The sequence below is a fragment of the Heterocephalus glaber genome, unplaced genomic scaffold, assembly GCF_053883595.1.
Source record: "Heterocephalus glaber isolate CG9 unplaced genomic scaffold, H.glaber_assembly_v1.0 deba00001613, whole genome shotgun sequence".
Lineage (NCBI taxonomy): Eukaryota > Metazoa > Chordata > Mammalia > Rodentia > Bathyergidae > Heterocephalus > Heterocephalus glaber.
Genome location: NW_028258384.1, coordinates 27,505,881 through 27,526,237, shown reverse-complemented (window position 1 = coordinate 27,526,237; position 20,357 = coordinate 27,505,881). Strand labels below are relative to the sequence as shown.

Sequence of the window (20,357 nt, the reverse complement as noted above, 5' to 3'; positions counted from 1 at the left end):
TATATATATATATTACATTATATATATTACATGTTTGTAGTACATAATGATCATGTTCCTTGTAGGACTTGGTACATTTACACAAAACATCACAATTTCATTTTTTATCCCATTTCCCTCCCCTCCCTCCATCTCTTGGTTCCCTTCCCATATGCTAAAGATCTATCTTGCTGTTTCCTATTTTCTACCGCTTTGCACTTTATTTATATTTTGGGTTTCTCATGTACGATAATCCATATGATAATTAAGCTTGTGTGCCTGATTTATTTCACTTAACATTATGGTCTCAAGGTGCATCCATTTTTCTACAAATGACTCAAGTTTATCCTTCCTTATGGCACAGTACCTCTCCATTGTTTATAAATTCCACATTTTCTTCATCCATTCATCTGTTCATAGACATGTATGCCATTTCCAAGATTTAGCTATCATGAATTGAGCTGCTACAAACATGGGTATACATGTATGTGGGTATGCAGATCTGGATTATGATGTCTTTAACTCTTTGGGGAAGATACCTAAGAGGGGAATAGCTGGGTTGAATGGAATTTCTATTTTTTGTTATTTGAGAAATCGCCACACTGATTTCCACAGTGGTTTTACTAGTTTACACTTCCACCAACAGTGAAGAAGGGTTCCTTTTTCACCAACACTCTCTCCAGCGTTTGTTATTTGATTTCTTGAAAATAGCTATTCTTTCTGGAATGGGATGGAATCTTAGTATTGTTTTATTTGCACTTCTCAAATAGCCAGTGGTGTTGAACATTTTTCATGTATTTATTGGTCATTTCTACTTCTTTTTTTAATAAGAAAGAAAAAGAAAGAAAGAAAGAAAGAAAGAAAGAAAGAAAGAAAGAAAGAAAGAAAGAAAGAAAGAAAGAAAGAAAGAAAGAAAGAAAAAGAGATTTCTCTGTGATTTTGAATGGTGATTTTCTCCAGGATCTACAATTTTGGGGCATGGTCCAAGTAGAGACATGTCCCTATTCATGCTGGTAGACAAAGAAGTCAGTCCAGACCCAGATCTGTGCTGGATGAAGGTACCAGTAAGTAGTAAGAATAGAGTTAGGACACTAATGCTGTAAGTTTCAAATCCAGAGCAACTCAGGCAGGCTTGGCCTCTGGCCAAGGGAGTGAAGCCTGTGCCCTTTAGCTCAAACCCCTCAGGGGGTCTCTTTCCAGCTCACTGTCTGACTGCTGCTGTCTCTTGTGGCTGCCTCTCACACAGTCACTGTGGGAACATGACACTTCGAGCCCTGAAGTAAAGCTGTCCTGCAGCTGCTCTGAGTCCTGGGTTCAAACAATCAACCTTTCCCTGATTGGTATCTGACCAAGCACTTTCTCCAGGGATATAGCAGGTGCTTGGACTGGAGTCACTCACCAGCTCTTGCCTGTCAAAGGACTACCATGAGAGCAGAATCTTGCACTGTTCCAGCAGATCACAGAAATTGCTGGTCTGCTCTGGGGCTACATTTCTCTCTAAGGCCCCATAGGAGCCCCAGTATTCAGTTTCCCTTTCCCATAAGCTGTGAGCCAGGAGCTAGGGAGAAAGTACAGACTGTCTCTTCCCTTCTCTTCATTGTATTCTGTCTCTTCAGTGTCTCACTCACTAGCTTTTAATTTTCCTGTCAGATCCTTTCTGATTCATTCCCGGGATCTACTTCTGTCATTTTTCCTTCCCCAAGTTATTTTCCAGTATCTGAATTCAAAATCTAGGAGAGGCTGAGCTGTCACTCACCACTCCGCTGGTTTTTCAGTTGCCATTTGTACTTTTGACAAATGTCTATTTATTTTAGTTGCCCATTTTTTTATTGGGTCACTTAATTTGGGGGGATCTAATTTTTTTGAGTTATTTATATATTTAGAGATTAATCCTTTGAGGAATATGTGGCAAATTTTTTCCCATTCTGTAAGTGGTCTCATCACTCTATTCGTTGTTTGCTTTGATGTGAAAGTGCCACATTTTAATTGGTATATCTTTGCAGCAAGTTTTGGTTACTGGAAGGATAAATCATTCATTGCTCTGTTTTTAAAAACCATTTTTGATATGCTTAAGCATTTCAAGTAAAGTTCCAGATTTCATTTTCTTTGCTTTCTTAATTTTAAAAGCATTTTTATTTTTTATTTTTCCTGATGATTATTTTATTTTATTTTATTAACAATTGTACATATTTATGGGGTACAGTGTGATGTTTTGATAGATGTATACATTGTATAACGATCAAATCAGGGTAAATAGCATATTCATCACATTAAACATTTATCATTTCTTTGTTATAAGAACATTAGAAGTCCTGGGCTGGGGATTTAGCTCAGTGGTTCCGCCACCTGCCTTGCAAGCGGAAGGACCCAAGTTCAATCCCCGGTACCAAAAAAAAAAAAAAAAAGAACATTAGAAGTCCTCTCTTTAGTTATTGGCAGCATACAATGCATTGTTGTTAGCTAAAGTCACTTCACTGTGCAAGAGTACCAACATTTATTTCTCCTAACTGTAATATTATACCTTTGACCAACCTATTCCCTCCTCACCCCCTCATTCTCCTCAACCTCTCATATACTTTCATATTCTACTCTAAACTTCCATAAAATGAAATTTTTTAGATTCCACACGTGAGATCATGTGATATTTTTTGTTCTGTTCCTGGCTTATTTCACTTAACGTAATGTCCTCCAGGCTCATCCATATTTTCATTTGACAAATTTTCATCTTTTTAATCACTAAATAATTGTCAATTATGTATATATACCAGATTTTCTTTATCCATTTACCCATTGATGGGCCTTTAGGTTGATTCTATATCTTGGCTATTATGAATAGTGCTTCAATGAACATGAGAGTGTAGATGTCTCCTTGAGATACTTATTTCATTCCCTTTGGATATATACCCAGCAGTAGATAGTTGAATCATATGTTGGTTCTAATTTCAGTTTTTGAGGAACCTCCATATTGTTTCCTGTAATCACTGTACTAATTTACATTCCCACCCACAGTATATAAGGATTCCGTTTTCTACACATCCTCTTCAGTATTTTATTTTTTGTCTTTTTGATAACCACCATTCTAACTGTTGTGAGGTAATATTTAATTGTGGTTTTGATTTATATTTCCCTGATGGTCACTGCATTTTTTCATATACCTGTTGGCCATTTATATGTCTTCTCTGGAGAAATGTCTGTTTAGACCTTTTGCCCATTGGAATCACAAATGACCCTCAATAGCCAAAACAATCTTGAGCAAAAAGAGCAAAGCTGGAGACATTGCACTGAGTTCAAAATATACTATACAGCTTTAGCAGCCAAAACAGTATGGTACTGCATAAAAACAGACATAAAGTGCCGGGAATTTAGCTCAGTGGTTTCGCTGCCTGCTGCACAAGAGCAAGGACCCGAGTTCAATCCCTGGTACCAAAAAAAAAAAAAAAAAGACATAAAAATCAATGGAATAGAATATAGAGAGCCCAAAAATGGTGCTAGGAAATTTTGATATTCACGTGAAGAATGAAATCAAGCCCTATCTCTCACCATATATAAAAATCAACCCAAAATGGATTAAAGACTTAGATGTAAAACCTAAAACTATGAAACTACAAAAAGAAAACATCGGGAAGAAATGCTATATGTCATTAGTCTGGGCAAGGAATTTTTAGACAAGAACTCTAAATCACAAGAAATAGAAGCAAAAATAAATGGAATTAGGTTAAACTAAAGTATTCACAGCAAAGGAAACAATTTATAGAGGGAAGAGACTACCTACAGAATGGAAGAAAATATTTGCAAATTATACATCTGACAAAGGGTAATATACAAAATCTATAAGGAACTCAAACAGCACTAAAAAGGATGTTTCATTTTTTAAAAATGTTTTTGGAGGTTTTATTAGTATTTCTCTGAACTTATAGATTAATTTGGATAATAACCTATAGTCTAGTAAGGTATGGTAGTAGTCTGAGGACAGTATGGGTTTCTGCCACATTTATAACCTTAGAGAAAAGCTGCAGTCTCTAACTAAGCAAAAATTTTATTTTAAAAACCTAATATCTAACATGACTCTCAAGTTAGTATTTCTCAAAGTGTATTCCATAGAATACTTGCCCCTGGGAACGGACCTTGCTAGTATCATATGAAAAGAGTTCTGTGAATAAGTGATGTTGTGACCTATTGGATTAGTCAGTGTGGTTTCCCAAGTATAATAATATTTTGAGTAATGGTAGTTTTTTTACATTATATTCTTCCTTAATTCTTTTATTTTCCATTAAATTTATTGGTACATTTTATATATATAATACAGTTGCATCCATCATTGGGGTCTTGTACCTTTACATGATGTATCTTGGTTATTTATTCCCCATTCCCCTGCCCTCCCTTCACCCCCTCCACCCTTCCCTATTTACAAAAGCTTTGTTTCCATTTTTTCAGTTTTCAATTTTTTTTTTTTTTTTTTGTACCAGGATCCAACTCAGGACCTTGTGCTTTCGAGGCAGGCAGCAGCACCACTGAGCTAAATCCCTGGCCCTTGTTTCCATTTTTTTTCATTTCTCATATTTTTTTTCTTTTCCCCTCTTTCCTTTCCCCTACCCCTCCCACTTCCGCTACTCCTTTAGACCCTTTTTTCCTATTTCACAATATCAATTATACATTTTGGTCCTTATCTACGCTTTTAGTTTTTCACACCAGAGAAACTATTCGGTATTTACACATGTGTATCCTATTTATTTCAATTAAGAGTATGGCCTCAATGTGCATCCACTTAGCTATAAATGTCTCCAGTTTCTCGTTCTGTTTTTTTTTTTAGTTTCCCATTCTTTATGGCTGAGTAGTACTCCATTTTATTTTTTTTTAAAAAACACATCTTTTTTCCCCCCCATTAACTTTATTGGTACCTTTTTGGTATAAAATACAGTTACAATCATCATTGGGATCTTGTACCATTACATGAGTCTCTTGGTTCTTATTTTTTTCCCCTTCTTTTGCCCTCCCTTCACCCCCTCCATCCTTCCCTATTTGCAAAGACCTTGTTTCCATTTTTTTCCTCTTCTCATATTTTTCCTTTCCCTTTTTTCCCTTCCTCTACCCCTCCCAATTCCCCTGCTCTTTTAGACCTTTTCTTCCTGTTACACAATATCAGTTATACATTTTTAAATTACAATATTAAGATCTAGGAGACATTACCACAGATTTTACAGAATTTAAAAGGATATAGAAAGCATATTACAAAAATCTTTTTTGAAATAAATTTGACAACTTCTAAGAAGTAACTTAGAAGACAAATTAATGAAACTAACTCTGGAGGAAATATAAAACTTGAATAGCACCTATTAAAGAAAGTATATTCCTAGCTTGAAAACCTACCTATATAACAACAGCAGGCTCATAAACATTTTAAATGATAAATTATATCAAACATTTAAAGCAGAAAAAAGAAGGAACACTTCTCCTCTCATTTTAGGAAATCAACATTGTGTTAATCCTAAAACTGGATAAAGATAATAGAAGAAAAAAGTATGACCATAGATGGAAATTTGTTTAAGAAAACAAACTCTTAGAAGTCAGATCTGGCAGTATGTAGAAAGTGGTTAAAAAAACACATCTTTATCCAGTCTGCAGTTGATGGACACTTGGGCTGTTTCCAAGTTTTAGCTATTACAAACTGTGCCGCTATAAACATGGGTGCGCATATATCACTGTGGTATGATTCTTTCAATTCTTTTGGGAAGATACCCAGCAGAGGAAGAGCTGGGTCAAATCGGACCTCTAGCCCTAGTTCTTTAAGGCATCTCTATACTGATTTCCACAGTGGTTGCACCAGTCTGCACTCTCACCAACAATGGAGAAGGGTTCCTTTCTCTCCACACCCCTGCCAGCATTTGTTATTGGTTCATTTCTTGAGAGCAGCCATTCTTTCTGGGGTAAGGTGGTATCTCTGTGTTGTTGTCATCTGCATCTCTCAAATGACCAGTGATGTTGAACATTTTTTCATATGTTTATTTCCTGCTTTTACTTCTTTGTCTGAGAAATGTCTGTTCATTTCAGATGCCCATTTTTAAATTGGGTCTTTATATTTGGTCTTCCTTCATTCTTTAGGAAAATATTTTCACTTTTTAATTATGAGCGCTCATCATAAAGAAGCAAATGCAATAAGTGCTGAGAAGAAAGATAAAATATCACTCAGATTCTAGGATTATGAAATAAATTTTCAAACAATATTCTTGGAATACAATATGTTCTTTTATATGAACACTTAATTCTTTTTTAATGTAGGTATAGAGTCAACCCGTCCTATCCACAGGTTCTGCATCTGTGGATTCTACCCACCTTGGATAGAAAATACTTGAGAAAAAATTGCTTCTGTACTGAGCACAGACATTTTCTTTCATTAATCCCTACACAATACAATATAACAACTATTTACTTAACATTTATATTGCATTAGGTATTACAAGTGATGTACAGAAGATTTAAATTACACAGGATGATATGCACAGGTTATACACAAATACTGTACCATTTTATGTTAGGGACTTGAGCATCTGTAAATTTGAATATCTGTGGTAGGGAGGCCCTAGAACTAATCCTCTGTGGATACCAAGAATGACTACGTGTGTGTATGTGTACATATAATAATATATCGTTATTTCCTTTAATTTCTTCCATCTTTTTCATCTCCAGTCACTGTGGTTATATTAAGCCTTTCCTCTGCCCATAACTCAATTTTAGCCTCAGTTTATAATTTATTATTTTCATAGTGATGTTGTTTCTTTAGTTTGCAATCTTCCTTTTTATCTAATGTTGTTTTAATGTCTCATCTTGAGCTTTTCTTTTATGAAGTTCATATTCTTATTAAGGCATTGTACAGCTTAAATTACTTGTTGGAATTTTCCTTCTGTTCCTTGGGATATTTTTCTTCTTGTTTAGAGTCTTTGTCTTTTACCTGTTGAATATAATACAAATATTCCTCGTTTAACAACCTGTTTAATGACTATTAGGACTTACAACCAAAGCATGCCGTTCAGACTTATGACCTGACTTTTTTATACAGTTCTGTACATCTTGTTTATAAAGCCTCAACATCTTCTTTTGTATAGCATACCTTTCTTATATAGTATTGTAATTTTTGGTGATTATAATGTGTAGTATTGTAGTTTTATGTTCTGTTATAAATTACAGTGCTGCATGTAAGAGTTACGCAAATAAAAGCAAAGTCATCAAGTAGAGTTTCCTTTGATCATTTCTTTGTTCTGAATATTGTAGTGTACATACTATATACAATTTGTCAGTTAGTGACTAATTTATTTATTTTTTAAAATTCTTTTATTGATACATTTTAGGTATACAATATGTTTACATTTGTCATTGGGTGCTTGTACCTGTATATGATGTATCTTAGTTCTTATTTTTCCCCCCATTACCTGTGCAACATTCACCCCTTCCACCATTCCCTATTTACATAGATTTTGTATCCATTTTTTTTCTTTTCTCATAATTTTTCCTTTCCCTTCTTCCCTTTCCCCTTCCCCTCCCACCACCCCTACACCTTTGGAACTTTTCCTATTTCAAATTATCAATTATTCATTTTAATCATTTTAATCCTTATTTACACTTTCAGTTTCTCACACTAGAGAAACTATTTGGTATTTATACATGTGTGTCCTATTTATTTCACTTAAGAGTATGGCCTCAATATGCATACATTTAGCTATAAATGACTCAAGTTTCTCATTCTTTATGGCTGAGTAGTACTCCATTTTATTAAAAAACCACATCTTCTTTATCCAGTTTCCAGTTGATGGGCACTTGGGCTGTTTCCAAGCTTTAGCTATTACAAACTGTGCCACTATAAACACAGGTGCACATATATCACTGTGGTATGATTCTTTTAATTTGGGGGGGAAGATACTCAGCAGGGGAATAGCTGGGTCAAATGGGACCTCTAGTCCTAGTTCTTTAAGATATCTCCATACTGATTTCCACAGTGGTTGCATCAGTCTGCACTCCCACCAACAATGGAGAAGGATTCCTTTCTCCCCACACCCCCACCAGCATTTGTTATTGGTTGATTTCTTAAAAGCAGCCATTCTTTCTGGGGTGAGGTGGAATCTCAGTGTTGTTTTCATTCATGTGCATCTCTCGAATGACCAGTGACATTGAACATTTTTTCATATATTTATTTGCTGCTTTTTACTTCTTTGTCTGAGAAATGAGTGACTAATTCATTTAATGTCCTAGTTGTGGGGAGCATAGCTCAGTTGTTAAATGGGGAATATCTGTGAACAGCTTTTCAGAGGTAAGAGTAGGGTTAAAAGTCTGGCCACACTGCATTGCACACAGCCTGAACGTTGGGCTGCCTTGAAATTTCCTCTTCCTGATTAATTACTCCACCACCCTGAATCTCAGTCTCCCACAAAGTCTCAGGAGAAGAGCAAAATGAAGACAAATTTTCTACTAGAGTGTAACACACATTGCCTCTAGTCCAATTGCCAGTGGGGCCCTTGTTCCCAAATGAAATCTCCAAAACCTGGCCTTTACTATCTACATTTCTGTCAGCATTCTGGTCTTCTAACTCCCAACAGGAATCATCCATAAAGCTCTGCATACTGCATTCTAAGGCTTCTGTAGCCCATATCTCCAAACCTTTCTAAACTTCTCCAGCAAACCAGTCTGAAAGGCTTCTAAACCACACGGCCAGTCACAGTCACAGAGACAACCCTACTTCTCTGATACTAATTTTTGTGCTAGTCACTTTCCCACCACTGGGACAAAATATCCAACACTCACAACTTAAAAGAGGAGAGGTTTATTTTTATTCACAGTTTCAGTACATGATCAGCTCGATCCAAGGCAGAAACATTAAGTAGAAAGACATGGCAGAAGAATGTTTCTTGCTTCATGGCAACCAGGAAGTAAAGAGAGAAGGGAGGAGCCAGGGGAAAAATACACTTTTGCATTTCACACCCCCAGTGACCACATCTCCAACAAAGCCCCACTTCCTAACACACATCCAACTACTGAACTCATCAATGAATGAATCCACCAGTGAGTATAGCACCCCCATAATCCAATCACCTTTCAAACACATGAGACTCTGGGGGAACATTTAAGATTTAAACTGTAAATTGCCTAAACTTCTTAAATAACAAGTTCAGTTTGTATCAATCAATTATACTGTGGTGTTTGTTTGTCTTGCAAAAATTATCTTTTCAAATTTTGCTAATCAGAAAGCTGAGAATAGTATAGTAATGTTGGAGATTACATTTTGTTGTTGAGTAATGAGGTTGTGCATCTGTTTACATGCATATTGGTCATTTGTAGCTCTCTACATTGCCTGTTTAGATATTTGCCTATTTTTCTTTTTTTTAATATTATTTTATTGGTAGATTTTAGGTATATAATATAATGATGTTCATCATTGGAAATTTGCACCTTTACATAATCTGTCTTGGTTCTTATTTTTCCCCCTTTCCCTGCCCTCCCTTCAACCCCTCCATCCCTCCCTATTTACAAAGACTTTGTTTCCATTTTATCATTTTCTCATATTGATTGCATTCCCTTCTTTCCTTTCCCCTACCTCTCTCACTTCCCCTACCCCTTTAGACCTTTTCTTCCCATTTCACATTATAAATTATAGATTGTGATCCTTATTTACACTTTCAGTTTCTCACACTAGAGAAACTATTTGGTATTTACATGTGTGTCCTCTTTATTTCACTTAAGAGTATCGCCTCAATGTGCATCTATTTAGCTATAAATGTCTCTAATTTCTCATTTTTCATGGCTGAGTAGTACAGAACTGTATTTAGTGTTTATGGTATTCTCCTGGTCTCTTGCCTTTTAAAATATTGTTTGTAACACCTTTGCATCAGTTTTTTTTCATTTATGGCTTTTCCTTCCTCAACAGAGTCTTATGAAAAGTTTCTTCTATTGTATGATTATACAACTATTTTATGTTTAAAACCTCATTTGGAACTTAAAGTAGCATGAGATACAGCTCTGATTTTGTTTTTCCAGATAGATAACCAGTATCCAAAATGTATTTATTGATAAGACCATCCTTCCCCTACCAATTTGGAATACAATTTTTGCCATATACTTAATTTCCATATACTTGGAACTATATGAAAGCATAAAAATTAAACGGAAAGATTTTGTACATACTATTTTGTAACATGTTTTCTTCAAATCTCTAAATTTGGCACTATCTAATCAAACTAAGTATTTTTTAAGGACACTCAAAGCAAGAATTTGAACTAGGACATAATTTTTCATATTTCCTAAAACTGTTGGACTGAACAAAACTGAGACTGAGCAAAACCAAAGCAGAGCATTCTCAGAGCAATCCATTTCACTATAGCAAAAACAATTAAGCAGTTGCCTGTCTATCCAGTAGGAAGCTATATTTTAGGTACCCCAAGTTGTATTAGTTGTATTAGTCAGCCTTCTTGTCACTGAGACACAGTACCCCACACTCAAAACTTGAAGGATTTGAGATGTTTAATTTGCTAAAGGTTTCAGTCCATGATGCACTGGCTGCAAGGCAGAGACATTACAGCAGAAATGTTACCACACTGTGGGATGCAGGGAACTCCTAGAGATTCTTTTTTTTTTTTTGTATTTTTAAATTCTTTTGGGGGGGGATTGAGGCAGGGTCTCCCTTTGTAGTTCAGACTGGCCTTGAACTCACTATGTAGCCCAGGCTGGCTTCCTGCCTCAGCCTCCCGAGTGCTGGGACTACAGGTGTGTGCCACAATGCCCAGCTTTATTTTTATTTTATTTTTAGTGCATGTTTGCAGTACATAATGATTACATTCACTATAGGGGATTGATATATGTACATAATACATTTCAATTCCCTTCTTTTTCTCACCTCCCTTCACACCCTTTTTACTTTTCCAGCATCAGATTCATATATTTATCATATAAGACCTTATAAAGTTAATTATCATACAGATTGAAAACCAGACTAATAGGCCAAAGAACACATAAAACATTCAAGGCAATTGTACTAAATCAAGGTACACATTTAGATATATTGTTCACACCTGATTGCAATACCTTTTTTCCTTTCTCTTTTTTCCTATTATCTGTCTTTTATTTTGCATTTTATATATATAGTTTTTCATACGAGAGAAATCATGTGATATTTATGCTTGTGTGTCTAAGTTACTTCACTTAGCATTATGGTCTCAAGGTGCATCCATTTTCCTACAAATGACTCAAGTTTATCCTTTTTATGGCAGAGTAGTACTCCATTGCATACAAATATCACATTTTTATTCATTCATCTGTTGATGGGCATATAGATTGTTCCCAAGATTTAGCTATTATGAATTGCTCTGCTATAACCATGGGTATGCATACATCACTGTGATATGATGTCTTTAACTCTTTGGGGAAGATATCCAGAAACGTAATAGAGGGGTCAAATGGAATTTCTATTTTAGTTTTTTGAGGAATATCCATACTGATTTCCATTGTAGTTGTATCAATTTACAGTCCCACCAATAATTGAAAGGGTTCCTTTCTCCCTACAACCTCTCCAGCATTAGTTATTGGTTGATTTCTTGATGGCAGCCATTCTTTCTGGGGTGAGATGGAATCTCAGTGTTTTCATTTGGATTTCTTGAATGGTCAATAATGTTGAACATGTTTTCATATGTTTATTGGTCATATGTATTTCTTCATCTGAGAAGTGTCTATCCATTTCAGCTGCCTATTTTTAAATTGGGCATTTAAATTTGGGAGGTCTGATTTTTTGGAGTTCTTTAGAGATTCTAAATATTACTCTTTTCTCTGAGGAGAAGCTGGCAAAAATGTGTCCCATTCTGTAGGTTGTCGCTTCACTTTGTTAGTGTTTTCCTTTGCTGTGCAAAAGCTTTTAAATTTTATGTGATGCCATTTGATTCTTGATATTACTTCTTGTGCAATTGGTATTTTGTTTAGAAAGTCTTTGCCTACACCTATATCTTCAAAGTTTTACCTATTTTGTCTTCAGGCAGATTAAGTTTTTGTTCTAATGTTTAGATATTTGATTCATTTTTATTTTAGTTTTGTGCATAAGAGACTATCTTTCCTCCAGTGAAGGAATTTGGCCCCTTTGTCAAAGATAACTTTGCTTAGTATGCCTGGAGTTGTTCCTGTATCTTCTTCTATTCTGTTCCATTGATCAATGAGTCTTTTTTTTTTTTTGCTAATATCATGCTGTTTTTACCACTGTAGCTTTGTAATATAACGTGAAGTCTGAGACTGTAATGCCCCCTAGTTCCATATGAATTTTAGGATTGTTTTCTGTAAGGAATGTTACTGGCATTTTGCCTGGGATTGCATTAAATCTATAAAACAGTTTTGGAAGTATGGCCACTTTGACCATATTTGTTCTGCTTATCTAGGAACAGGGGATAGCTTTCCATTCTCTTATGTCCTCTTCAATCTCCTTTTTTAGAGTACTATTATTTTCAATGTAGAGGTCTCTCATTTCCTTGGTTAATTCCTAAGGATTTCATTTTTCTTGACGCTATTGTGAAGGATATTATTTCACTTATTTCCCTCTCAGTGAGCTTGTTATTGGTGTGCAGTAACACTATTGATTTTTGAGTGCTGACTTTGTATCCTGCTACACAGCTGAATTTGGATATTATTTCTAGAAGTCTTTTGGTAGAGTTTTGGGGGTCTACTATGTAGAGGATCCTGTCATCTGCAAATAATGATTATTTAACTTCTTCCTTCCTATCCATATCCCTTTTACTTCTTTCTCTTGTCTTATTGCTCTAGCTAACATTTCAGAACTATATTAAACAAAAGTGTTCACAGCAGACATCCTTGTCTTTTTCCTGATTTTAGACAGAAAGCTTTAAACTTTTCTCCATTTAGAATGATATTGACAGTTGGTTTGTCATAGATAGCTATTATTACATTGAGATAAAGACATTCTATTCCAATTTTCTTCAGTGTTTTTATCATGAATGAGTGTTGGATTTTGTCGAATGAATTTTGTGCATCTATTGAGATGATCCTGTGGGTTTTGTCCTTGGTTCTGTTTATGTGGTGCTTATTGATTTGCATATGTTGAACCATCCCTGCACCCCTGGGATGAATCCTACTTGGTCAGGGTAAATGATCTTCTTGATGATTTTCTACATTCTGTTTGCTGATAAGTTTTTGAGGATTTCTGCATCTGTGTGCATTAAAGAGACTGGCCTGTAGTTTTTTTGTTTGTTTGGTTGGTTGGTTGCTTGGTTGGGTCCTTTTCTGGTTTTGGAATCAAGGTAATGCTTGCTTCCAGGAATAACTTGGGAATATTGCTTCCCTTTTGATTTCATTAAAGAGTTTGAGGAGTACTGGTGTTAGCTCTGCTCTAAAATTCTTGTAGAATTTGGCAGTGAATCTGTTGGGATCTGGGATTTTCTTAGTTTGTAGGTTTTTAAAAATTATTTCTTCAATTTCACTGACTGATATTGGTTTATTCGGGATTTTTATATCTTCTTGGTTCAGCTTTGGAAGTTCTTATCTATTTCCTCTGAATTTTCCATTTTATTAAAGTACAGGTTCTCAAAGTAGTTACTGATGATCTTCTGGATTTCAGCAGAATCCATTGTAATTTCACCTTTTTCATTTCTAATTACATGGATTTGGCCTTTTCTTTAATTTTGGTAAGATTCACTGAGGGTTTGTCTACTTTGTTTAATCTTTCAAATAACCAACTCTTCAATGCATTTTTTTTGAGACAAGGTCTACTATGTAGTTCAGTCTGAATTTGATCTCACTAAGTAGTCCAGACTGGCTTTGAACTCATGGCAATCCTCCTGCCTAAACCTCCCAAGTGCTTGGATTAAAGGCATGCACCACCATGCCTGGCGATTTGTTGATTTTTGTTCTTTCTTTAAGTCCCTATTTCATTAATTTCTGCCCTGATCTTTATAACTTCCCTCCTTGTATTAGCTTTGGGTTTGGATTGTTCTTCTTTTTCTAGGACCTTGAGGTGCATCATTAGGTTATTTATTTGAATTTTTTCTCTTTTCCTTATGTAGGAATTCACTGTTATGAACTTGCCTCTTAGGATTGCTTTCATTGCATCCCATAGGTTCCAGTATGTTGTACTGGCATTATTGTTTGATTGTAAAAACTGTCTAATTTCTTAATTTCATCTGTGACCCATTGATTATTTGAGGGAGTATTGTTTAATTTCCATGTGTTTGTATATTTTATGTGGTTTCTTTTGCCATTGATTTCTAGTCTCATTGCACTATGATCTGATAATATGCATGGAATAATTTTGATTCTTTTGCATTTACTTAAGCATGCTTTATTATCTAGTATGTGGTCTATTTTGGAGAAAATGTCATGTGCTGCTGAGAAGAATGTATATTCTGTTGTTGTTGGATAGAACACTCTGTAGATATCTATTAAGTCAATTTGTTTGAAGGTTTTGTTCCAGTCTGATAATTCATTGTTGATTTTTTGGCCTAGTTGATCTGTCCATTTGTGACACTGTGGTGTTGAAGTCCCTCATTACAATCATATTGATGTTTATCTGATTTTTTTCGTGTCCATTAGTGTTTATTTTATGAACTTGGATGTGCCAGTATTTTGTACATATATGTTTATAATTGTTGACTCTTCCTGTTGAATTGTTCAGTTAACTAACAAGTAGTGACCTTCTTTGTCTCTTCTGATCAGTCTTAGCTTGAAATCCACTTCATCTGAAATTAGCATAGCAACTCCTGCTTTTTTCTAGGTTCTTGTTGCATGGAATATTGTTTTCTATCCTTTGATTTTTAATCTGTAAGTCTTTTGGAGGGGTGTGACTGGGGCTCAAACTCAGGACCTTGCACTTGTGAGGTAGGCGAGGTGCCACTGAGCTAAATCTCTGGCCCCCTGTAAGTATCTTTTTTATTTATTTATTTATTTATTTATTTTTGCAGTACTGGGTGTCGAACTCAGGACCTTGCACTTGTGAGGCAGGCGATGGCACCACTGAGCTAAATCCCCAGCCCTCTTTTTTAATAAAATGTGTTTCTTGTATGCTGCATAACACTGGGTTTTCTTTCTTGATCCATTCTGTCAATCTGTTTCTTTTGATCTAGGAATCAAAATTATTCACATTGAGAGTTACTACTGAGAGATATTGACCTATTCTTGTCATTACATTATTTTCCTGTTAATTTCCTCATTTTTTTTCCTTTTACTTAGCTGCTTATCATGCCGGGTGTACTCAATTTTTTTTTTTACTTATTCACATTATTGGCTTCATTGTCTCCTTCTAGGATATCCTTCAGAGTTTTTTGTAATGCTAGTTTTGTGAGCATGAATTTCTTGAAGTGCTCTTTCTTGTAAAAATACTTTATTTCGACCCACAGCAGAGGTGGCTGCCGCAGCTGCTCTTCCAATGGCTTCCAGGAGCATCACCAGCAACTCCTCTTTCTCCCCCTCCACAGCAGGGTCATAGGGGTCCCCTGGGTCTGGAAAGCCAAGGCTGGACGGCAGCAGGGTCATGTTGGTCCACCACCACCCCACAGTGCTGCGCATGGTGCTGGAGGCCCTGCAGGCAGGGGAGCAGCGCTATGGCACCTCAGTGGCGGCCATCAAGCTCTACATCCTGCACAAGTACCCAACGGTGGATGTCATCCGCTTCAAGTACCTACTGAAGTAGGCCCTGGCCACCCGCATGTGCTGTGGCCTCCTCACCAGGCCCCTCAACTCGAAAGCCAGGGGTGCCACTGGCAGCTTCAAGCTCATCCCCAAGCACAAGAGGAAGCCCCGACCCAGCAGGAAGCCCCCCCAGACAGGGCTGGCCAGCTCCAGCAGGAAGGGAGCTGGAGAGCTAGGCGAGCCGAGGGTTCCCCCCAGGCTGGCCAAGGCCTTGGAGAAGGCCCCACAAGGAGGCTGCAAAGGCACCAGGCCACAGCAGGGTGTGACCAGGAAGGGCCTTCCAAAACCATTTGGGACCTCCTCCAGTATCCACCAGCTCGACAGGAAGTCAAAGGTCCCGGACAGCCAGGGCAGGCGAGGAGAAGCAGGGGGCCCTGGATAAACTGTAGCCGAGGCTCCCAAGGCTGGGAAATGGACTGCCTCCCCAACAGGCAGGACACCAGAAATCAAGGCCACCTCAGGGCATGGACCCAAAGCCACCGCTGCTCCCAAAGCCACCACAGCCACCAAATTTGGGGGGTCCAGGCGGGGGACACTGTTGCCAGCCAGGAGGGCCGGGGGCTTCTGCAGGCCCAGGCCACGGGTCAAGGCCACATCCTCATCATCATCATCCTCAGAGACCAGGAGGTAGAGGCCAGTGGGGTAGCTGGTGGCTGGGCTGGAGTTTTTATCCTTCCAAAGCATGGCACTATTTAACCCTGACCTATTTATGCAAAAAGAAATACCTTATATAGGCTGGGAATTTCACTCAGTGGTTCTGCCACCTGCTTTGCAAGCACAAGGTCCCGAGTTCAATCCCCAGTACCACCCCCCCAAAAAAAAACCCCACCTTATTTCTCTATCAATTTTTTTCAGTCCTGGGGATCAAACTTGGGACCTTGTGCTTGCCAAGCAGGCCCGGCACCACTGAGCTACATCCCTGACCCTATCCTTTGCCACAGCCCCAAAATTTCATCACTTTAGTTATTTTGGAAAAGGAGGATGCAGTGTAGTTAGTCCAGAAACCAATTTTTTTGGAAATGTACTCTAGTATTGTCAGTGTCACAAAGGCAATCTGAGTGTTGGCTTACAGAGGAATAATGACAATTATATGACCCTGTTAATATCAAGTGAAATAGCTGCAATAGTATTGCCCATGACAAATCAGATATTAACATAGCATAAGAACCAGTTATGTACCATCTTTATTCCTAGAAAAGAAACTGTCAATTATGATGTAAATATTAAGACAACCCAGGTATTGATTTACAGTTAATGTGCATAAATGGAATAGTTATATCTCTGCTAATGGTAGGAAAGAATTCAACAGTAATTTTACAGTTAAATATTGAAAGATTAAAAAAACTATGGTTATACTATTAAAGATTTATGGTTTGGAAAAATGGGAATGCAAACAAAAAACTTTGAAACTTTAAATTCTATGGTATGAAAAGGAGGAGAGGAAAGTAGTAGTTCAAAGGATCTTACTGGGGAGTAGAAGGATATCTGTAGAATAGGGTAAAGATAGGACAAATACCTAGCAAAAAGTAGAAGATAAAAGAAAAATTTTAAAGGGAGAAGAGGAAAACAGAAAAACAAAAAAAGAAAGAGATGAGAACCAAGGCTGAAAGATAGAGGAAGATTACCCAAGCCTCAGAAAACTGGTGAAGAAGACAAGAGGGAAGGGAAAAAGAAAAAACAGGAACAAAATAAACAAAAAAATACACTAAACACAATGTTCACATTCACACACAAAAAAATTTTTTTTTTAATTTCTTTTCTTTTTTTTGGTACTGGGGATCAAACTCGGGACCTTGCGCTTTCGAGGCAGGCGGAGGCACCACTGAGCTAAATCCCCAGCCCAAAAAAACAATTTTTTAAAAAGCCAAATGAACAAAAATTTTTAAAAAGCCAAAAGCAAAGAAAAAAAGAAATTTCTCTGTGATTTTAAGCCTGTGGTTATTTTCTGCAGTCTACAGTTTTGTGGTAGTGTCCAATTCAAGGCATAACTCTGCTCTTGCTGGTAGACAAAGAAGGTACTTAGAGCCCATATCTATGCTGGGCAATCACCAGCAAGCCAGCAGTCAGATTAGGTTGCGGTGCCAGTTCTGGGACTTTCAAACTCATGGAAATTCAGGCTGAACCTGGCCTCTGGTCATAGGGTTGGGGCCTAAGTCATTTAGCTTATAACACTCTGGGTGTCTCTTGCTGGCCTGACCACAGTTCCCTGACCACGGACATCTCTCATGGTTGTCCCTCACCCAGTCACTGTATGAGTTTAACACTGAGAGTCCTGAGATGAAGCCAACCAGTGGCTTCTCTAAGTCCGAGGTTCAATTGGCCCCTCCCTAGAATGCCGTCAGACCAAGCTCTCTCTTCAGGGATACTGCAGACAGTTGGACTGAAGTCACTCACCAGCTGTTGTAGCACACAACATCTGCTGATCCATTCCACTAGTGCATTTCTCCCTGAAGGCCTCTGGAGTTGCCCACTTTCACTGAGTCTCTATAGACTTGATCTTCATTTTTCATGAGCCAGGAGCCAAGAGCCAGGGAGAAAGTGCAAATTGCCCCTTCCTTTTTCTTCATTGTTGTTTGTCACTTCAATTTCTGTGTAGGCTCTAATTTTCCCATCAGATCTTCCCTGGGTCCCAAGGATCTACCTCTTTCCTTCTTTTCTTCCCCAAGTTATTTCCCAGTGTCTGCATTTGGAATCTTGGAGAGCCTAATTTGTTGTTGCTTATTGCTCTGCCATCTTTCTCTAGAGATTCTTTCTTGGTTCTTCTTGTACTCAACAAAGAATTGTACAAAACAAATGCAAAAGGTAGTGAGATTTTTATTTATTAAAGGTGGGAAAGGAAACATGCTCCCCAGAGTAAGTGTGGGCCAATTAAAAATATGAAAAGAAATATACCCTACAGGGTGAGAGTGGACCACTGTGAAAGAGAGAGCACAGTGGCCATGAGGTTAACAGTGGCTGTCTTTTGTATCTCCCTCTCCTCAGGTGGATGTCAGGTCTAAGCCATCCTCCCAAACACCTGCTTGAGTTCTCATGAGAAGAACTGAAGATAGAATTCTCTGATTCATTTCAGGCACAGAGCATTGGGAACTGTTTTTCTGCACATTTCCCGGATCTCTGTCACTGACGAGTCATACTCATTTGCTCAGCCAGTTTGTCACTCCCTAATCTCCTGTCTCAGAAAGACATGGTAAATTCTTAGTTTATGAGAGATGAAACACAGATTGAAGGAGAGTGCCAGAATAAAGCGATAAGGGACCCCAAGACCACACCTCCATGACCCACCCAGTCATACCTAGAAGTCCCCAGGTAGGATCCCAAAGCCAATGGAGTTAAAACTCCAATATAGGCACTGTACTAGTTAGTAAGGGTAACTAATTTTCTTTGACATTACAAGAATATTGACTAATAAACATAGAAGAATGATGTGATTCAAAAGTTATCAGGGGCCGGGGATTTAGCTCAGTGATTCCACCGCCTGCCTCATAAGTGCAAGGTCAAAAGTTCCATCCCTGGTAGCAAAACAAAACAAAACAAAACAAAAAATTTATCTGGGCCAAGGATTTAGCTCAGTGGCACCACGCCTCCCTTGCAATCACAAGGTCCTGAGTTTGATCCCAGGTACAAAAAAAAAGTTCTCAATTCACTGATTCAGGAAAGAGATTTTTGTTGTTGTTGTTGTTTAATTCTTTTATTGGTACATTTCAGGTATACAACACAATTACATTTTTCATAGGGAATTACACCTTTACATAATGCATCTTTGTTCTTATTTTTTTCCCATTCCTAGCCCTCCCTCCACCCCCTCCACCTTTCCCTATTTACAAAGACTTTATTTCCATTTTTTCCATTTCTCAGCATTTTTCCTTTCCCTTCTTTCCTTTCCCCTGCCCCTCCCACTACCCCTAACCCTTTGGACCTTTTCTTCCTATTTTGCATTATTGATTATTCATTCTAATCATTGGTACATTTTAGGTATACAATATAATGACATTCATCATTGGAAATTTGCACCTTTACATAGTCTCTCTTGGTTCTTATTTTTCACCCTTGCCCAGCCCTCCCTTCAACCCCTCCAGTCCTCCCTATTTACAAAGATTTTGTTCCTATTTTTCCATTTTTTCATATTAATCCCATTCCCTTCTATCCTTTCCCCTAGCCCTCCCACTTCCTTCACCTTTACCCCTTTGCTTCCTATTTCACATTACCTATTATATATTTTAGTCCTTATTTACACTTTCAGGTTCTCACACCAGAGAAACTATTTGGTATTTATACATGTGTGTCCTATGTATTTCACTTAGGAGTATCACCTCAATGTGCATCCACTTAGCTATAAATGTCTCTAATTTCTCATTTTTTATGGTGGAGTAGTACTCCATTTTATTTAAAAAACCACATTTTCTGATTCAGTCTCCAGCTGATGGGCATTTGGGCTGTTTCCAAGTTTTAGCTATTACAAACTGTGTTGCTATTAACATAGGCACACATATATCACTGTGGTATGATTCTTTTAATTCTTTGGGGAAGATCCCCAGCAGTGGAATAGCGGGGTCAAATGGGACTTCCAGTCCTAGTTCTTTGAGGTATCCATACTGATTCCCACAGTGGTTGCACCAGTCTACACTCCCACCAGCAGTGGAGCAGGGTTCCTCTTTCCCCACAGCCCCGCCAGCCTTTGCTATTGGTTGATTTCATGATAGCAGCCATTCTTTCTGGAGTGA

The 20,357-nt window shown here is 37.6% G+C and overlaps 1 pseudogene; it reads left to right on the top strand.

Moving 5' to 3' along the window:
• The first annotated feature begins 974 nt into the window (after positions 1 to 974).
• On the top strand, positions 975 to 16,332 carry LOC147822527 (uncharacterized; annotated as a pseudogene).
• The last annotated feature ends 4,025 nt before the right edge of the window (positions 16,333 to 20,357 follow it).